The 16,850-nt window shown below is 40.9% G+C and overlaps 1 protein-coding gene across 1 annotated transcript in view; it reads left to right on the forward strand.

Annotated features, from left to right (window-relative positions):
• Nucleotides 1-9,472, forward strand: part of LOC124555302 (exocyst complex component 1) — a 277,770-nt gene extending 268,298 nt beyond the window's left edge. Inside the window, exon 18 of the transcript XR_006968531.1 lies at nucleotides 9,221-9,472. The gene's annotated coding sequence lies outside the window, so the exon portion shown is untranslated. The remainder of the gene's footprint in view (nucleotides 1-9,220) is intronic.
• Nucleotides 9,473-16,850: the final 7,378 nt, after the last annotated feature.

Raw genomic sequence — 16,850 nt, forward strand, 5'->3', positions numbered from 1 at the left:
ATTTCATTTGACGCTTATTTTGTGGGATATTTGGCCCGGTCATGATCAATGGACCACCCTGTATATTATTTTGTCAGTAAATGACTTTTTTGCAGCAATCAGCACCTTCCTATAGATCTTTTTGTATCTATGATAGAAATTTAAGAATTATGGATCTTTGCAAATCTTTTTCATGGAACTGAGGTGTTTAAGCGTTTGGGAAGGCTTCTTAATACCTGCTGTTATCCATCTGTTTCTGTCAGATGTTGATACAGACATGCATACTTTCGGAAACGCCTTTTCAAAGTTCAATTAAAAAAGTGTGGAGAATTTAGAGAATTTCATATTCACATTGGTTTCCTTATACATTTCATCCCAGCTTTGTTTTTCTACTTCTTTTGAAAAATCTTTTATTTTAATTTGTGATAGATGTCGTTTGTAGGTTTGTAGTTTAGGGAATGATTCGAAGCCTGATTTTACTGTTGTTATTTCACAGAGCTGGTCGGATTGTCAGAGATCTTTTACAGCTGCATCACATTTTTCCCTGTCCATATTTGTAGTCACATGGTTGATTACTGATGCAGTCATTGGAGTAACCCTTGTTGCACTATTTACCAATAGGGACGTGCCAAAACTTTGAAGGATGTTTATGAAGGTGCTGCTGGATTCATTTATGATGTTAGTGTTGATGTTAATGTCCCCACACAGAATTATGTTGACCTTTGTACTTGAGACTTTATCGAGAACTTCTGTTAACTTATTGAAAAAAGTGTCCACACTACCACTGGGAGATCTATACATACGAAAAATGATTAATTTCTTAGTGATATCAAGCCCTGTTAATTCAATAGCTGATATTTCAAAGTGTTTCTCTTCACTGACAGTACTGAGGTCATGTCTTGATTTGAACTGTGTTCTTTTTCCGATATAAATGCATGATCCTCCACCCCTGGAAGTACTTCTGCAGTAAGAGTTTGCCCTTTCATACGATGATAATACTACATGTTGGATTTGTGTATCTCTACACCAGTGCTCAGTAATACAAACTACTGTGCAGTTCAAAGATTGGAGCTCAACTTCTAATAGTTGTATTTTATTTTTTATTGATTGCATTTTTTGATGGAGGATTGTTAAGTCTGTGAAATGCTCCATGTTACTCTTTCCAACGGTTTGTTTTTCTTTGTGACATCTGGTATATGTGACGTTTGAGGTGTTAAAATCTGCCTTATGAGTGATTGTTTCAGTATTTTTTAAAGTGCTGGAAATACTCTTTAGGCAGGGAAACCTGTTGTCTAGATTTATCCTAAAAAAGACCTACTTTTCCTACTTATGACAACAGGTATTTGACCATGTGTGGCCCGATATCCACCCCCTATACTTTCATGAATCAGCTGCACCAATCTTCCCTTCCCAGTCCTGTTTCGGTGTAGGCCATGCCTAGTGAAACCCCATCTGTTGATAGTCCCGAATGGCACCAGAGAAACATGAGCAAAGTCGGCTGTCCTCAGAGCCACCCCCAACCCCACATTGATTCACCTCACAGCTCCATCAAGATGTGGTCAATCACAACACCAGAACAGCTCAACAAAGTGTATGTTGGTGCCATGAGTCAGGGAAGCTATCTTGTCCAGGTCACCACCAATGTCATATGCCCCATCTCTGTCCAAACTGTTTGCTGCCCCACCCACTATCACTACATGGTCCTCTTTTGTAAAGTCCTTACATAAAGATCCTAGGTCCTCTATCATATGACTTAGCCCTGCATTTGGCTTGAAGATACTGGTGGCCTGGTATGCTGCCCCTAAACTTTCCTGTGACTGAGGGCCTACACCGCGTCCATGGCTATTACCTAGCAGCAGCACTTTTTTCTTCCTAACACTTTGTACGTTACTAGGCTTCTTGGCCTCAGTTGAAGTGTGCTGCACTTTTCCTGCTCCTCGTTCTACCTGAGGCTCTTCTCCACGTAACTCTGGCAGTGGTAGATACCTGCTCCTGGTGTTGATGATAAAACTGTCAGATTGTGTTCTCTTTCTTCCTATCCTCCTACCAGCTGCCAGTTCCCAACCACCCTCCTCCTCCCTATCTCCCTTGATCCTTATGAGTTCCTTCCTTGCCTCCTCCAACTGTGCCTGAAGGGCACAAATTTTCCTTTCCTGTTCCCCAATCAAAATGTTCCTACTGTATACTCTGCAGTTCCAGGAGAGAGCCTCGTCTGTTCTCCCAACATTCTCCCCACTGCATCCTCTCCAGTGAAAATATTTCCTACAAGATTGGCAACAAATCCTTCTACTCACTACCCTATAACAGCTCTCACATTTCTCACTCATGGCCAGTTTCAAAAGAATAATTAAGTTTTAAGAATGTTTTGAATTTGTCTAGGATGTGAGATTGGCTGTGTGTAAACACAAAACGACACAAAGGTCTTATGTACGGTGGTTGTTGTTTTTGTACTGTTTCTGAGATACAATGACAGAAGAATGAATTTGTAATTACTTTGCTTTTAGAGAATTTACGTTATCAAGCATGTTTGGTCAGGTTTTTAAACATTTATAACTCGGAAAATATAAGCCTAGATCGTGTCTATCTAACTAGTAAACAGTACGAAATGTGTTAGTTAAATACAATTTAGAAGCATTTAATTACACTTTTATGTGACAATAGACACTGATCAAACTAGTAGCTGTCTTTTTTAAACGAATTTTGCACTATCAAGTAAACCTGAATAGAAATTTTTGTGTTTATGTCACGCAAAATTTCAGGCTATGTTGCGATTATCGGGACTTCAGCTAAAGAACAAGTTTTTTCAAGAAGCTCTGCTGGGTTGCTAATATTCAGTTGTGTGACAAGAATGGACACTACAGCAAGTATACAAGACAATGAAAATTTAAATTTGATAATATTTCCTCTTAAATAAGTTCTTTTAGTGGACGAAGAAAATACTTGTGATCTCACTCGGCAGCCATCTATTATTTAAATGCACTTGCATGTATGGGAATAAAATGATAATGTGTTCATTAATGTTAACACTAATAATGTGTACATATTCTGTAAACTGACTCATTCCACATCAATCTGATAAGAGATCATTCAAATGATGCATGGAATATGTAACTCACTAACTAACTAACTACATGCTCATTCTATTTCATTTTGCTTTGCAGTGTTATGCCTAGATATTAAATCAACCCAACTTTGTCAAGCAATAGGCTACTAATATTTTATTCGAACATTGCAGGATTGTTTTTCCTACTAATCTGCATTAACTTACATTTTTCTGCATTTAGAGCTAGCTGCCATTCCTCACACCAAATAGATAGTGTGTCTAACTCATCTTGTATACTCCTACAGTCACTGAATGACAACAACTTCTCATGCACCACAGCATCATCAGCAAACAGGCATAAATTGCTGCTCATCCTGTGCGTCAGATCATTTATGTATATAGATAATAAGAGCAGTCCTATCACACTTACCTGGGGCACTCCTGTGGTACTCTTGTCTATGATGAAACACCAGAGAAAATGCATCTATCAAGACTTCAGACAGGAATAAACATATTGGGAATGAGCATTGAGTACCCTCTCTTCCGGAATAGTGTATTTACTGAGGAGCATGTGATAATTGTTAGGCTATTGTAGCCATGCATCATAAAACAGAAAATCGGTTCACAACACTTATTTATATTGATCATGTTAATGCACTGAAAATAGCTAGAATTCAAATTTTACATAACACTTGTGTTATTAGCTATTATCAATAATGTTTCCATCAATTGGTTCTACTAACAAATTCATCAGTGGAGTAGGAGTAGTTGGCCATGAGTAAATCCTGTAGACCCTTAAACTGACCATTATCAGTAGCTAAATATTTTTATGGCTGCTTGCAAGTTACTGAAAATGTGTGTTCCCAAATAATGGGCGTTTTATGGACCAAAGTCAGCGATTTTAGGTATTTATGAAGATTGCCCTTATTTCTAATATTGAATCTACGACCTGAGGTGTTGGATTGGAAAGGAGATATATTATTTATAACAAATTTCATTAAGGAATAAACATATTGGGAATGAGCATTGAGTACCCTCTTTCCTTGAGCAGATCTCTGCAGGACATACTTTATTTCATACCACAAATAATTCATATTTCCTGCATTTGGCCTCTGAAAGTTTTAGAATGTCTTGATGAGTTACTCAGAAAATGACTCTGTGTTACATTAAGGAGTGAAAGTATGACATTTTTTATTTCATTTTTGTATCATGTATGTTGAATAGATCCACATTGCAAATAAAGGTTTGTTTTAAGTGATTCAGCAGTTCTATGGTATGTTCCTCCCAACTGAATTTATCACCAGTTTGTGATTCCAAGAACCATCAGCATCTCCTGTCCTCTTGTTGTGTTATGGTAGACACATACTGGGAGGAAACATCTTACAAATACTGTATTGCATAAAGTGTCATTTCAAATTTTAGTGACAAAGAACTGGCTAGTAACCATTTATTAATGTCCATGAAAACTTAACGATCATCGAAGATGAGCCAAGGAAATTGCGAAGAAGTTCTGTGTAAGTCTTGGACAGGGAATTGTTAGTAGACGAATGCTGTGAGTGTTACTTTTAACATTATATGACCACTGCACCTCTTTCACAGCATCTATTAAAATGCACAGTTGCTCCCTTGTCCACATACTAACTGTGTTGTTCTGTCTTTAGTATCTACTGTACTGAAATGCAAGGGAATCAGCTAGTGATGCAGACATCAGCCTTGCAGTTCTTGGTCCATGTATTGTGGCACGTTCACAATATCAAGTTTATTCACTTCTGAATGGAGATTTCTCTTATATATACACCTATCTACATCTACATCTACATTTATACTCCGCAAGCCACCCAACGGTTTGTGGTGGAGGGCACTTTACGTGCCACTGTCATTACCTCCCTTTTCTATTCCAGTCTCGTATGGGTCGCGGGAAGAACGACTGTCTGAAAGCCTCCGTGCGCGCTCGAATCTCTCTCATTTTACATTCATGATCTCCTCGGGATGTATAAGTAGGGGGAAGCAATATATTCGATACCTCATCCAGAAACGCACCCTCTCAAAAACTGGCGAGCAAGCTACACCGCGATGCAGAGCACCTCTCTTGCAGAGTCTGCCACTTGAGTTTGCTAAACATCTCCGTAATGCTATCACGGTTACCAAATAACCCTGTGACGAAACGCGCCGCTCTTCTTTGGATCTTCTCTATCTCTTCCGTCTACCCGATCTGGTACGGATCCCACACTGATGAGCAATACTCAAGTACAAGTCGAACGTGTGTTTTGTAAGGCACCTCCCTTGTTGATGGACTACATTTTCTAAGGACTCTCCCAATGAATCTCAACCTGGTACCCGCCTTACCAACAATTAATTTTATATGATCATTCCACTTCAAATCGTTCTGTGCGCATACTCCCAGATATTTTACAGAAGTAACTGCTACCAGTGTTTGTTCTGCTATCATGTAATCATACAATAAAGGATCCTTCTTTCTATGTATTCGCAATACATTACATTTGTCTATGTTAAGGGTCAGTTGCCACTCCCTGCACCAAGTGCCTATCCGCTGCAGATCTTCCTGCATTTCGCTACAATTTTCTAATGCTGCAACTTCTCTGTATACTACAGCATCATCCGCGAAAAGCCGCATGGAACTTCCGACGCTATCTACTAGGTCATTTATATATATTGTGAAAAGCAATGGTCCCATAACACTCCCCTGTAGCACGCCAGAGGTTACTTTAACGTCTGTAGACGTCTCTCCATTGATAACAACATGCTGTGTTCTGTTTGCTAAAAATTCTTCAATCTAGCCACACAGCTGGTCTGATATTCCGTAGGCTCTTACTTTGTTTATCAGGCGACAGTGCGGAACTATATCGAACGCCTTCCGGAAGTCAAGGAAAATAGCATCTACCTGGGAGCCTGTATCTAATATTTTCTGGGTCTCATGAACAAATAAAGCGAGTTGGGTCTCACACGATCGCTGTTTCCGGAATCCATGTTGATTCCTACAGAGTAGATTCTGGGTTTCCAAAAACGACATGATACTCGAGCAAAACATCAAATACTCCAGAACATATTTCTATTAAATTAAAACTCTAAAATACTTAAGAAAACATTAAGGTGAATAAAAAATAATTTTTTTGAAATCAGGACTCAACCTTTCAGATGACAGTCCATGTCTATATCCTTTCTAGTGCAGTTGGTAACCATTATTTCAGTCTATATATTTGATCTTATGATAAGTTAAAGGCCACAAATTCCAATGGCATTACCTGACATTTAATTTCTAGAAACTGTACAAAAACAACACGTTCTTAATTAATCTTGAATGCACCAGTATGTGGAAATGGCATAAACTAGCACACATGCTATAGAACAAAAGTCCTTTAAGACTACAAATATATCTTTTCCTGCTATTTTATTATAATAAATTACATGAAAAAAACAATATTTTGAAAAACTCTCAAAATACCAGTGCTGTGAAGCAGCATATATTAATAGCATGTACATTATAATATAGAAACCACCAAATACCAAAAATAACTGCAAGCAGTATTGACCACATTCCTCTTCACAAAGCAAAATTCAGATGTGTGATTCTTTATTGCATGCTTAGATGTGTACCAACACATGATGGGTCAAATATTTTTATGATGATGATGATGGTGGTGCTTGGAAAATTCACACTGTACTCAAGACTGCAGTTTCAGTTAGCATTTATGATTGATTAGCTGAGGACTGCTAGTTGAAATGTCTGAGACTTACATTTTCCAGTGCTGGATTGGATAGCTGTTTGGGAGTATTTTGAACGACGATATCATGGATCATTGAACAGGATAAGAAACTTGGCATATCTGACATGTAAAAGAATATTTGCATGGAGATCAGCTGAGCCTGCCTTGCATAATTGGTTTGATCACTTGTGTGATTCCTGAAAACTTAACTAGATCCTACCAAAGCTAGATGCTGAAAATATTACCTTAGCAAATTTCATACTTCTTGAAATATTTATGACACTATATTTACTAATGATATGAGATTTCTAAGGAATTGATACATTTTTATGTCAGCACTTGGAGAAAAAAAAAATGCCTGCCAACTCCCCGAGCCTGTTACCATATACAACACTATGAAATGTTACATTAGATGCTTGATGTAAGATGATCAGTCCTCTTTGATTAATTGGAATGCTGCAAGCATTGGAGGGGGTAAGTGCAATGCCATGGAGTGTTATAGAATGATTGCCGAGACTGCCAGTGCTTTTCTTGCTTCTGAAGTAGTTAGTTTTTCCCGTAATGCTGTGACATGCATTGTTGTTGGGCGGCTTGCTTTTCGACTGTTGTTGTTGTACCTGTGGATTTGTTGTGGACTTTCAACATCATTGTAGTTGTGGCCATGTTTCCTGTTTATCCTGCATTAATGTGCATCACACTTTTCATTACCACTGAAGAGTCAAAATAATCAGCAAATACCGTGTCGTCATATGCAGGGGCAATCTGAACCGAAGTAAGCAAGCTAACACTACACTAACACTGCCAGCATAATTCTGCTGAAGATCCAATGATAGCACATTATCAAATAGTATATTTAACTGGTGAATGTCTGATATCCACAGTGTATGGAGATAGAAATGAACTGACAAAAGCTGGCTGTCACATCTCTTAAATGCAGGCAGGATGTGTCAACATTATATTTGGTGTTTGGCATTGCATTGGTAGGTGTGCTATTGATGACGAGGCATCTTGTTGAGGGTAGCAACACCTCTAGTTAGTTATCGCTATAAAAATATCACTTCTTACAAAAATAAAAGGGTTTCAAAAGTGGCGAATTCACTGAAGTAGTATGTGATTGCAACACATAGTAAGTACTGATGTAGACATACATTTTGCCAAAGTCCCCTACTATTTGTCAACTAAGTACTAAGGTACCGAGTGTGAGAGCCAAAGAAAATTTTGAGGGTAGTACAGGGGCGGCAGAATGATCTGACGGTTTTTGCGCCGCGTGGTTGAGTGAGTAGGCGGTGAGGGATGATGGGGATAGGTGCATTTTAGAGCCTACACATGGACATTTTTAGTAGCCATGGAGCAGTGGTAGGTTGAGCATCGTACATTTGTTATCAAGGCATTTTTTAAAAGTGGTGATTCCTGTATTGCTGTGCAGTGGCAGTTCTGAAGGCATTTTAATTTAGGTTCACGAGAAAAAGTTCTAACATGCCACACAATTGTGTTGTGGTGAGTAACTTCAGGGCAATGGCCTTGCCACAGTGGATACACCAGTTCCTGTGAGATTCACCAAAGTTAAGCACGTCCCTCCTATCCGCATCCTCCTCTGAGGATGACACGGCGGTTGGCTGGTCCCGGTAGGCCACTCGTGGCCTGAAGAAGGAGTGCCTTATTTTTTATTTTTTTAGCAACTTCAGACTACCATTTCAGTGTTGAAATGGAAGTCAACAGGCTGTCCAAGGTCAGCTCGGACACCAAATAATATTGATACTGTAAGAGAAGCTGTGGAAGCCAGTCCTCGGTAGCCGACCCATAAACAAGCTGCTGCTTTGCATATGTCTGAACAATCAGTAAGACGAATTTTGTGGTTCAATCTGCATTTCCATCCATACAAAATGGCTATTTTTCAGCAGTTAAGGCCCAATGAATATGCAAAATGAAAAGCATTTTAAGAGCAAATGATTGATTTGATGACAGATGAAAAAATCTTCATGATGAGCAACGAGGCACATTTTCACCTGGACAGTTATGTAAGCAAACAGAACTTTCATTATTGGTCAGCTATAAATCTTGAAGAACTGCATGAACATCCTCTGCATAGTCCTAAGGTCACTGTGTGGTGTGGTATAATAAAAACATCTGTCATTGGGCCATACTTCTTTGAAGAGGGTGGTCAAACTGTTATGGTCAATTCACAACATTATCTGTTGATGTTACAAAATTCCTGATCCCTGAACATAAGAAAAAGGTGGTCAAACTGTTATGGTCAATTCACAACATTATCTGTTGATGTTACAAAATTCCTGATCCCTGAACATAAGAAAAAACACTTAGTGTGCGTTAGAATGTGGTTCCAGCAGGCTGGGGCAACTGCTCATACAGCCAAAGAGCTGGTGGACTTTTTGGAAAGTAAGTTTTGTGGATGAGTAATCTCGCGTTTCAGGAATATTGCAAAAATCTAAGCGTTTGTGATTTTTTCTTGCAGGGTTTCTTGAAATCAAGAGTCTACACAAACAAACCCCACACATTGGGTGGACTTCAGGTGGCCATAACTCAAGAAATAGCCAACCTGTCTCCTGCAATGTTAGGAAAGGTTTTTGACAGTTTTGGTGCGAGACTTAAAGAGTGCTTCATCACATAAGGGCACCATTTCAAGGACATCATCATCAAATCTTAAACTGATGAAACCGGTTGTTCCAGTGTTATTTTCTTTAATTTCCATTAACCCCATTCTGTAATAACCAAAAAAACATTTTTTATCACTCTTAACATTTGTGTTATTTGTAATTTAAAACCATCAGATCGTGCACAGTATCGTACTTTGTGTAACCTGTTCAGCCTTCATAACTTAAGACTTATTTGAAATGAAAAATGGTCATTACACCATTACTGTGTGAATTTGTTGAAAAATTGTACCCCTGTAGTTAATTAATGTTAATGCTGATCCAGATACACCATGCCACTGCATGGAATGTGATTATAGTCAGAATCAGGAATGATACAAAATCAGGGAAAGAGATAGTAATTCCATTTTTATTTTTCTACATAATTTTTTTTTTTCCGCTTTCAAATTGACATGGCTACACCGTAAACATTTTGCAATAACTTCACACATGCAACTGCTTTGAAGTGGTGGCTGGTGATGTTGCATTTGTTTTGCAAGGAACATGTGGATTTTTTTTAAAAACAGGCACATAACTAAGTTTTGCTTCGTAACAAGTTTTGCAACTAAGCTGTGGCATTATCAGATTAATTATTCAATTTTTATTATTTTAATTTTTAATTGCAAAATTATTTTTATTTGTTGTGAGAACAGTTAGTGAGAAAGTGTGTTACTCTGCATGTATTCTGCCTTCGTTTGAAAAGAAACAATTAGCAGTTGTTCATTGATGTCTCAGAATGTGTATTACACTACTGGCCATTAAAATTGCTACATCAAGAAGAAATGCAGATGATAAACAGGTATTCATTGGACAAATATATTATACTAGAACTGACATGTGATTACATTTCCACGCAATTTGGGGGCATAGATCCTGAGAAATCAGTACCCAGAACAACCACCTCTGGCCATAATAACGGCCTTGATACGCCTGGGCATTGAGTCAAACAGAGCTTGGATGGCGTGTACAGGTACCGCTGCCCATGCAGCTTCAACACGATACCACAGGTCATCAAGAGTAGTGACTGGCGTATTGTGATGAGCCAGTTGCTCGGCCACCATTGACCAGACGTTTTCAATTGGAGAGAGATCTGGAGAATGCGCTGGCCAAGGCAGCAGTCAAACAATATCTGTATCCAGAAAGGCCCGTACAGGACCTGCAACATGCGGTCGTGCATTATCCTGCTGAAATGTAGGGTTTTGCAGAGATCAAATGAAGGGTAGAGCCACAGGTCATAACACATCTGAAATTTAACGTCCACTGTTCAAAGTGCCGTCAATGCGAACAAGAGGTGACTGAGACGTGTAACCAGTGGCACCCCATACCATCACGCCGGGTGATACGCCAGTATGGCAATGACGAATGCTTCCAATGTGCGTTCACCGCTATTTCGACATCATGATGCTGTAAACAGAACCTGGATTCATCCGAAAAAATGACGTTTTGCCATTCGTGCACCCAGGTTCGTCATCAAGTACACCATCGCAGGCGCTCCTGTCTGTGATGCAGCGTCAAGGGTAACCGCAGCCATGGTCTCCGAGCTGATAGTCCGTGCTGCTGCAAACGCTGTTGAACTGTTCATGCAGATGGTTGTCGTCTTGCAAACGTCCTCATCTGTTGACTCGGGAATCAAGACGTGGCTGCACAAACCGTTACAGCCATGCGGATAAGATGCCTGTCATCTCAACAACTAGTGATATGAGGCCATTGGGATCCAGCACGGTGTTCCTTATTACCCTCCTGAACCCACCGATTCCATATTCTGCTAACAGTCATTGTATCTCGACAAACGCAAGCAGCAATGTCGCGATACGATAAACCAAAATCACGATAAGTTACAATCCGACATTTATCAAAGTCGGAAACGTGATGGTACGCATTTCTCCTCCTTACTCGAGGCATCACAACAACGTTTCACCAGGCGACGCCAGTCAACTGCTGTTTGTGTATGAGAAATCGGTTGGAAACATTCCTCATGTCAGCATGCTGTAGGTATCGCCACTGGTGCCAACCTCGTGTGAATGCTCTGAAAAGCTAATCAATTGCATATCACAGCATCTTCTTCCTGTCGGTTAAATTTCGCGTCTGTAGAACGTCATCTTTGTGGTGTAGCAATTTTAATGGCCAGTAGTGTATTAACCTATCCAAAAAGTTTTGTCATAAAGCTCTTTTCTCCCCCCGCACCCCACTCCCCCCTTCAGTGCACTACTTTTTCACTAGTTACGAGCGTAAGTCAATTATTATCTGCAAGGTAGTTATAAAATTTTACTGTAATCAAATAGTAAACTTACAAGAACATCATTTTTTGACATAGTCTCCTTGCATTTCAATGCACTTGGTCCATCGTTGTACAAGCTCCCTGATGCCCTCATAAAAGAAGGTTCTCGGTTGAGCTGCGAGCCAGGAATGCACTGCTTCTTTCACTGCTTTGTGTGAGGCAAATTGACAGCCCCTTAATGCCTGTTTGAGTGGACCAAACAAGTGATAGTCAGAAGGGGCAAGATCTGGACTATATGGAGGATGATCCAGTACTTCATATTTGAGTTTCTGGAGTGTTTCAGCAGTGTGGGCAGCAGTATGTGGATGGTCATTGTCGTGCAACAACACAACACCTTTTGACACCAATCCTCAACGTTTGCTTCGAATTGCAGACTTTGGCCTGGCAGTAAGCATCTCACTGTAATGTACACTGTTTATTGTTATGCCCCTTTCACCATAATGTTCCAGTACTGAATTTTGTGTGTCCCAAAAATCCGTAAGCATCAGCATCAGTTTACCTGCAGACGGTTAGATCTTGAACTTTCTCTTGCACGGCAAATTTGGATGTTTCCATTTCGTACTCTGCCATTTACTGTCCGGCTCATAATGATGGATCCCATGTTTCGTCACCAGTAATGATCCTGTCTAAGAAGTTGTCCCCTTTGATACCATAGTGATCCAAACGTTATTTGCAGATGTGCAAGCGTGTTTGTTTTTGCAACTGTGTGAGTTGTTTTGGGACCCATCTTGCACAAACCTTATGAAACCCAAGTCTGTTGTGGATGATTTCGTAGGCAGAACCATGACTAATTTTCAGACAATGTGCCACTTTGTCAATAGTTAATTGTCTGTCTAAGAGAATCATTTCATGTGAATGCTCAATGGTTTCTTCATTTGTGGCGGTAAACGGTCGTCTGGCTCCTTTATCATGCGTAACACTTGTGCGACCACTTCGGAATTTTTCAATCCATTCATAGACACTCTGTTGTGGTAAAACACTGTTCCCGTACTGTACCAAATGTCTTCGATGAATTTCGGCCCCTGATACACCTTCCAACCACAAAAAACAGATCACTGAACGCTGCTCTTCTTTGGTGCAAACAGATAGTGGAGCAGCCATGATTAACAGCATAGCTGCGATAACAAAACTAACCTAGCACCTTGAAAATTGCAAAGATATAACAACAAATAAATAAAGCATGTGTCGTCAGTGTAAAATGACAGTACTACCAAAATAAACAAAAATATAACTAAATTGCAGATAATAACTGACTTACCCTCGAACTTGATTGACTCATCTAATCTTTGCCATTCCTTTGTAACACAACATTACAAAATCTTCTATTCTCCTTTTGTCTAAATCAGGAGTAGTCAAACTTTTCTACCTACCGCCTATTTTTGTATATATGTTAGTGGTAAAATGTTTTCATTCAAGAGCTATTTGATGTGTTGGTGATTGTAAGCCAGGAAAATGAAGTAGGACCAAATATTCACCTGAAAAGATGCACTTGGGGAAGAAGTACAGTACCACACTATCAAGTGAGGGTATCATATCCAAAGATCTGGATGTCAGTATGCCTATGCAACATTATTCCTTCCCACACCGTAACACCAAAAAAATCGTGTTTGACAATCTTCCTGCGTGCATTACATGTTCCCACCTCTTGCCATATGAGGGTATACTGCAATCACTACTCAGACTGAATCTGCTTTCATATGGAAAGAGCACATGACCCCACTCCTCATTGTGTCAGTTGCTATGGTCTTGGCACCATTGCAGATGTGCCATCGATGTACAAGTGTCATCAGAATACAACATACTGGTTATTGGGCAAAAGACTCTCCCCATGAAATCACCGTGCCACTGTGGAGTGTTAGATTGTGTGCCTTGCAATCCTGTTAAGTGTGGTTGCAATTGCACCTGCTGTTTGATGTATATCCCTTTTTGCCTGTTGCACCTGACTGTGGTTGACCATCTCCACTCCTTTGGGCAGCAGTGCCTGTGGTTTGTAAAATTCCCAATGCACGTGACACAATGATGTGAACGGTACCAAACTCCTGGGCAACACTCATCGCACATCATTGTACTTCCAGTTTCCTGATAATTCTTCCCCTTGTGAAGCCATCCAAATGTTGTGTCCAGGCCATTTTGTTATGAACACCACCACAGCACACTGTAACTGCTCACTGATTGACACCACTGTCTTTTCCCATTACTTCAACTGTATTCTGTTGCTGGGCTAATGTCGTTTGGCATTATAGTCGTGGTGACTTCATGCCAGCGGGACTGCTACGGTCGCAGGTTCGAATCCTGCCTCGGGCATGGATGTGTGTGATGTCCTTAGGTTAGTTAGGTTTAATTAGTTCTAAGTTCTAGGTGACTGATGACCTCAGAAGTTAAGTCGCATAGTGCTCAGAGCCACTTCATGCCATGTGATGTCCAGCTTTCTGTGCATGACTGGGAGACCTCTGGCAACAGACTCCCACCCTTTCATTCATGTCCAACGAGTGGCTAATTAGGTTATGGTACTTTATGTATCTTGTCCTAAGTTTTGCCCAGCTGTTTATATACTAGTAAAAGCATAAATCTTAGCAGGTAAAGAAATGGTAAATAGAATTGGTTGATGGCAACAGTCACTATTAGGAGTATGAAACTGCACTGCAAATTGTACTGAAAATTTTCTTGAAAAATAATTGTAGGAAATAGAGTTGCTCTGTAATTAGGAAGATAGGAACCATGTGGAAAATAGTCAAAACGGCTTAAGAAAAACAAACAGAAGGAATGAAGATATATTTCTAAAGTAAAATAATTAACTCATTCCAAATTGCAGTCACTTTTAATAAGCCCTTTTCCTAGTAGCAGATAATTTAGTTTGAGCAATTCGTCAAAGATATCCTACATTTTCGACAAAGTAATATTCCAGAACAAATGTGGTAAAATTCAGCAGAAACTCACTTCTCCAAAACTTTTAAGGTTATAAGCTGTGTTGTGGTATGACCAAATCAGTAGTTAACTAATCAATTTTTGTTCACTTTATACAATCACACATGGTTAAAAACCTGTAGTATAGATGAATTCCCTTACTGACGCAGGACTGGGTGTGTTTGTTTCCAACAACAACAACGAGTATAACTACCCGAGGTCCATATGGGAGCTGCATTCTGAAGTAATATGTGTTGCAGCTCCAAAGAAATGATGTGAAAGAAATTCTCTTAGCAATGTTTAAAAAAAATTAATTGGCTGAAGACTTCCCTCACTAAGAGGGGATTGGTCTGCCTACAGGGACGTATGAATTGCCCAGTAATAAACCTCTGCACTGGTTCTTGTAAACTGTCATTGCTACACATTACATTGTGCATGCAGCTTATTGGGAACTACACATTCAGTGACACCCCTTATTGCTGCTTCTTCTCCAGTGTATGAAACTCCATGAATCAGCATCAAAAAGTGAAATCCGGTTAGGGCTGGCTCTAAGTAGGTCCTAGTGGCACTAGGTGCAGACCATTGGCCGTAGCCAGTAGTCGAGCTTTTCCCACTTTAGTTGATAAAGACCCCTGAAACTATTTTAGACTTATCCAAGTACAAAAGTAACAGTAATGTAAAATTGGATATTTTGAGTCTATATCTACAGCTACAGGCATATTCCCCAAGCCATCTTCCCCCCCCTGCGGGTTCGGGGGTAAGAATAGGCCCGCGGTATTCCTGCCTGTCGTAAGAGGTGACTAAAAGGAGTCTCAACTGTTTCGGCCTTTAATGTGATGGTCCCCTAAGGGGTTTGACCACTCCATTTCTAAATTTTTCCGTTAGTGCATACCATTTGGGGAAGGACACCTTATGTGGTGCATCTAAAAATCCATCTTGCCCTAAGATGTGGCACACCTGATTTTTCATGGAGTTGGACTTACATCGAGCTTCCGGCCACATCCACTGCAGTGTGTTCCGGATGGCATACATTCCCTCCAATGTGCACTTCCATCTTTGCCCTCATGATGTACATGGATGTTTGGACACCCGACATCCAGCACGGTAGCCAGTCCGTTGTGGTGGGGTCGTCATGTACCCTCTTGGTGGTAGCCCCCTGACTACACAGGGATCGCACTGCTGATGCCTGAGCTGCTACCTCCCCACGTATGCCGAGGAGTAGATGCCTATCCCTCTGGGGCATCAGGACTCTCGGCAAAGGCCATCCTTCCAGGTGGTCTTTGCTGTGGCTGGGTGGCGCCCGTGTGGAGAGCCCCTGGTCAGAGTGGGTGGCATCAGGGCGGATGACCCGCAATGAAGTGTGGTACATCATCTCTCGCTGGTGGGCCTCCACCAGCAGTCTCCAAGCGATCGAGGTCTAACCTCAACGGCAAGCAATTCAATCCAAGATCATTTCCCTCCCTGGCCACTCCATGGGAGGAACGCATGGCTAAAGACAGCAGTGGAGATTATTCATCCCGTTACCTTGTCTGTACGCTGGTCGATGGTGAATCTTTTATGCAAACTAAGCCTCAGTTTTTTGTGGAGCATTTAGAGGACAAGTTCGGGGAGGTGGAGGGCTTGTCCAAGATGCGCTCTGGTTCTGTGCTCATCAAAACGGCATCCTCTGCCCAGTCACGGAGGTTGCTCAATTGTGAAAAGTTGGGGGATGTTTCAGTTAGCATCACGCTGCATAAGAGTCTCAACATGGTCCAGGGTATTATATTCCACAGGGATCTTCTTCTGCAGTCTGACGATGAATTACGCGCCAACCTCGAACGATGAGGTGTTCGCTTCGTCCGGCACGTCCATCGGGGTCCGAGGGATAATCAGGTGGCCACCGGTGCCTTCATCTTGGCCTTCGAGGGTGATGTCTTACCCGAAAAGGTTAAGGTGATGGTTTACCGTTGTGATGTGAAGCCATATATCCCTCCTCCGATGCGGTGTTTTAAGTGCTGGAAGTTCGGGCACATGTCATCTCGCTGTACTTCCAGCATCACCTGTCGAGATTGTGGCCGTCCTTCCCATCTCGATACTCCATGTGTCCCACCTCCTATCTGTGTTAACTGCGGAGAACACCATTCCCCCTGCTCACCGGACTGTAGGATCTTCCAGAAGGAAAGGAAGATAATGGAATATAAGACTCTGGACCTCCTGACCTTCACCGAGGCCAGGCGGAAATATGAGCGGCTCCGTCCTGTGGCAATGACGTCAACTTACGCCGCTGCTGC

The sequence above is a fragment of the Schistocerca americana genome, chromosome X (genome assembly GCF_021461395.2).
Source record: "Schistocerca americana isolate TAMUIC-IGC-003095 chromosome X, iqSchAmer2.1, whole genome shotgun sequence".
In the NCBI taxonomy this organism is placed as follows: domain Eukaryota; kingdom Metazoa; phylum Arthropoda; class Insecta; order Orthoptera; family Acrididae; genus Schistocerca; species Schistocerca americana.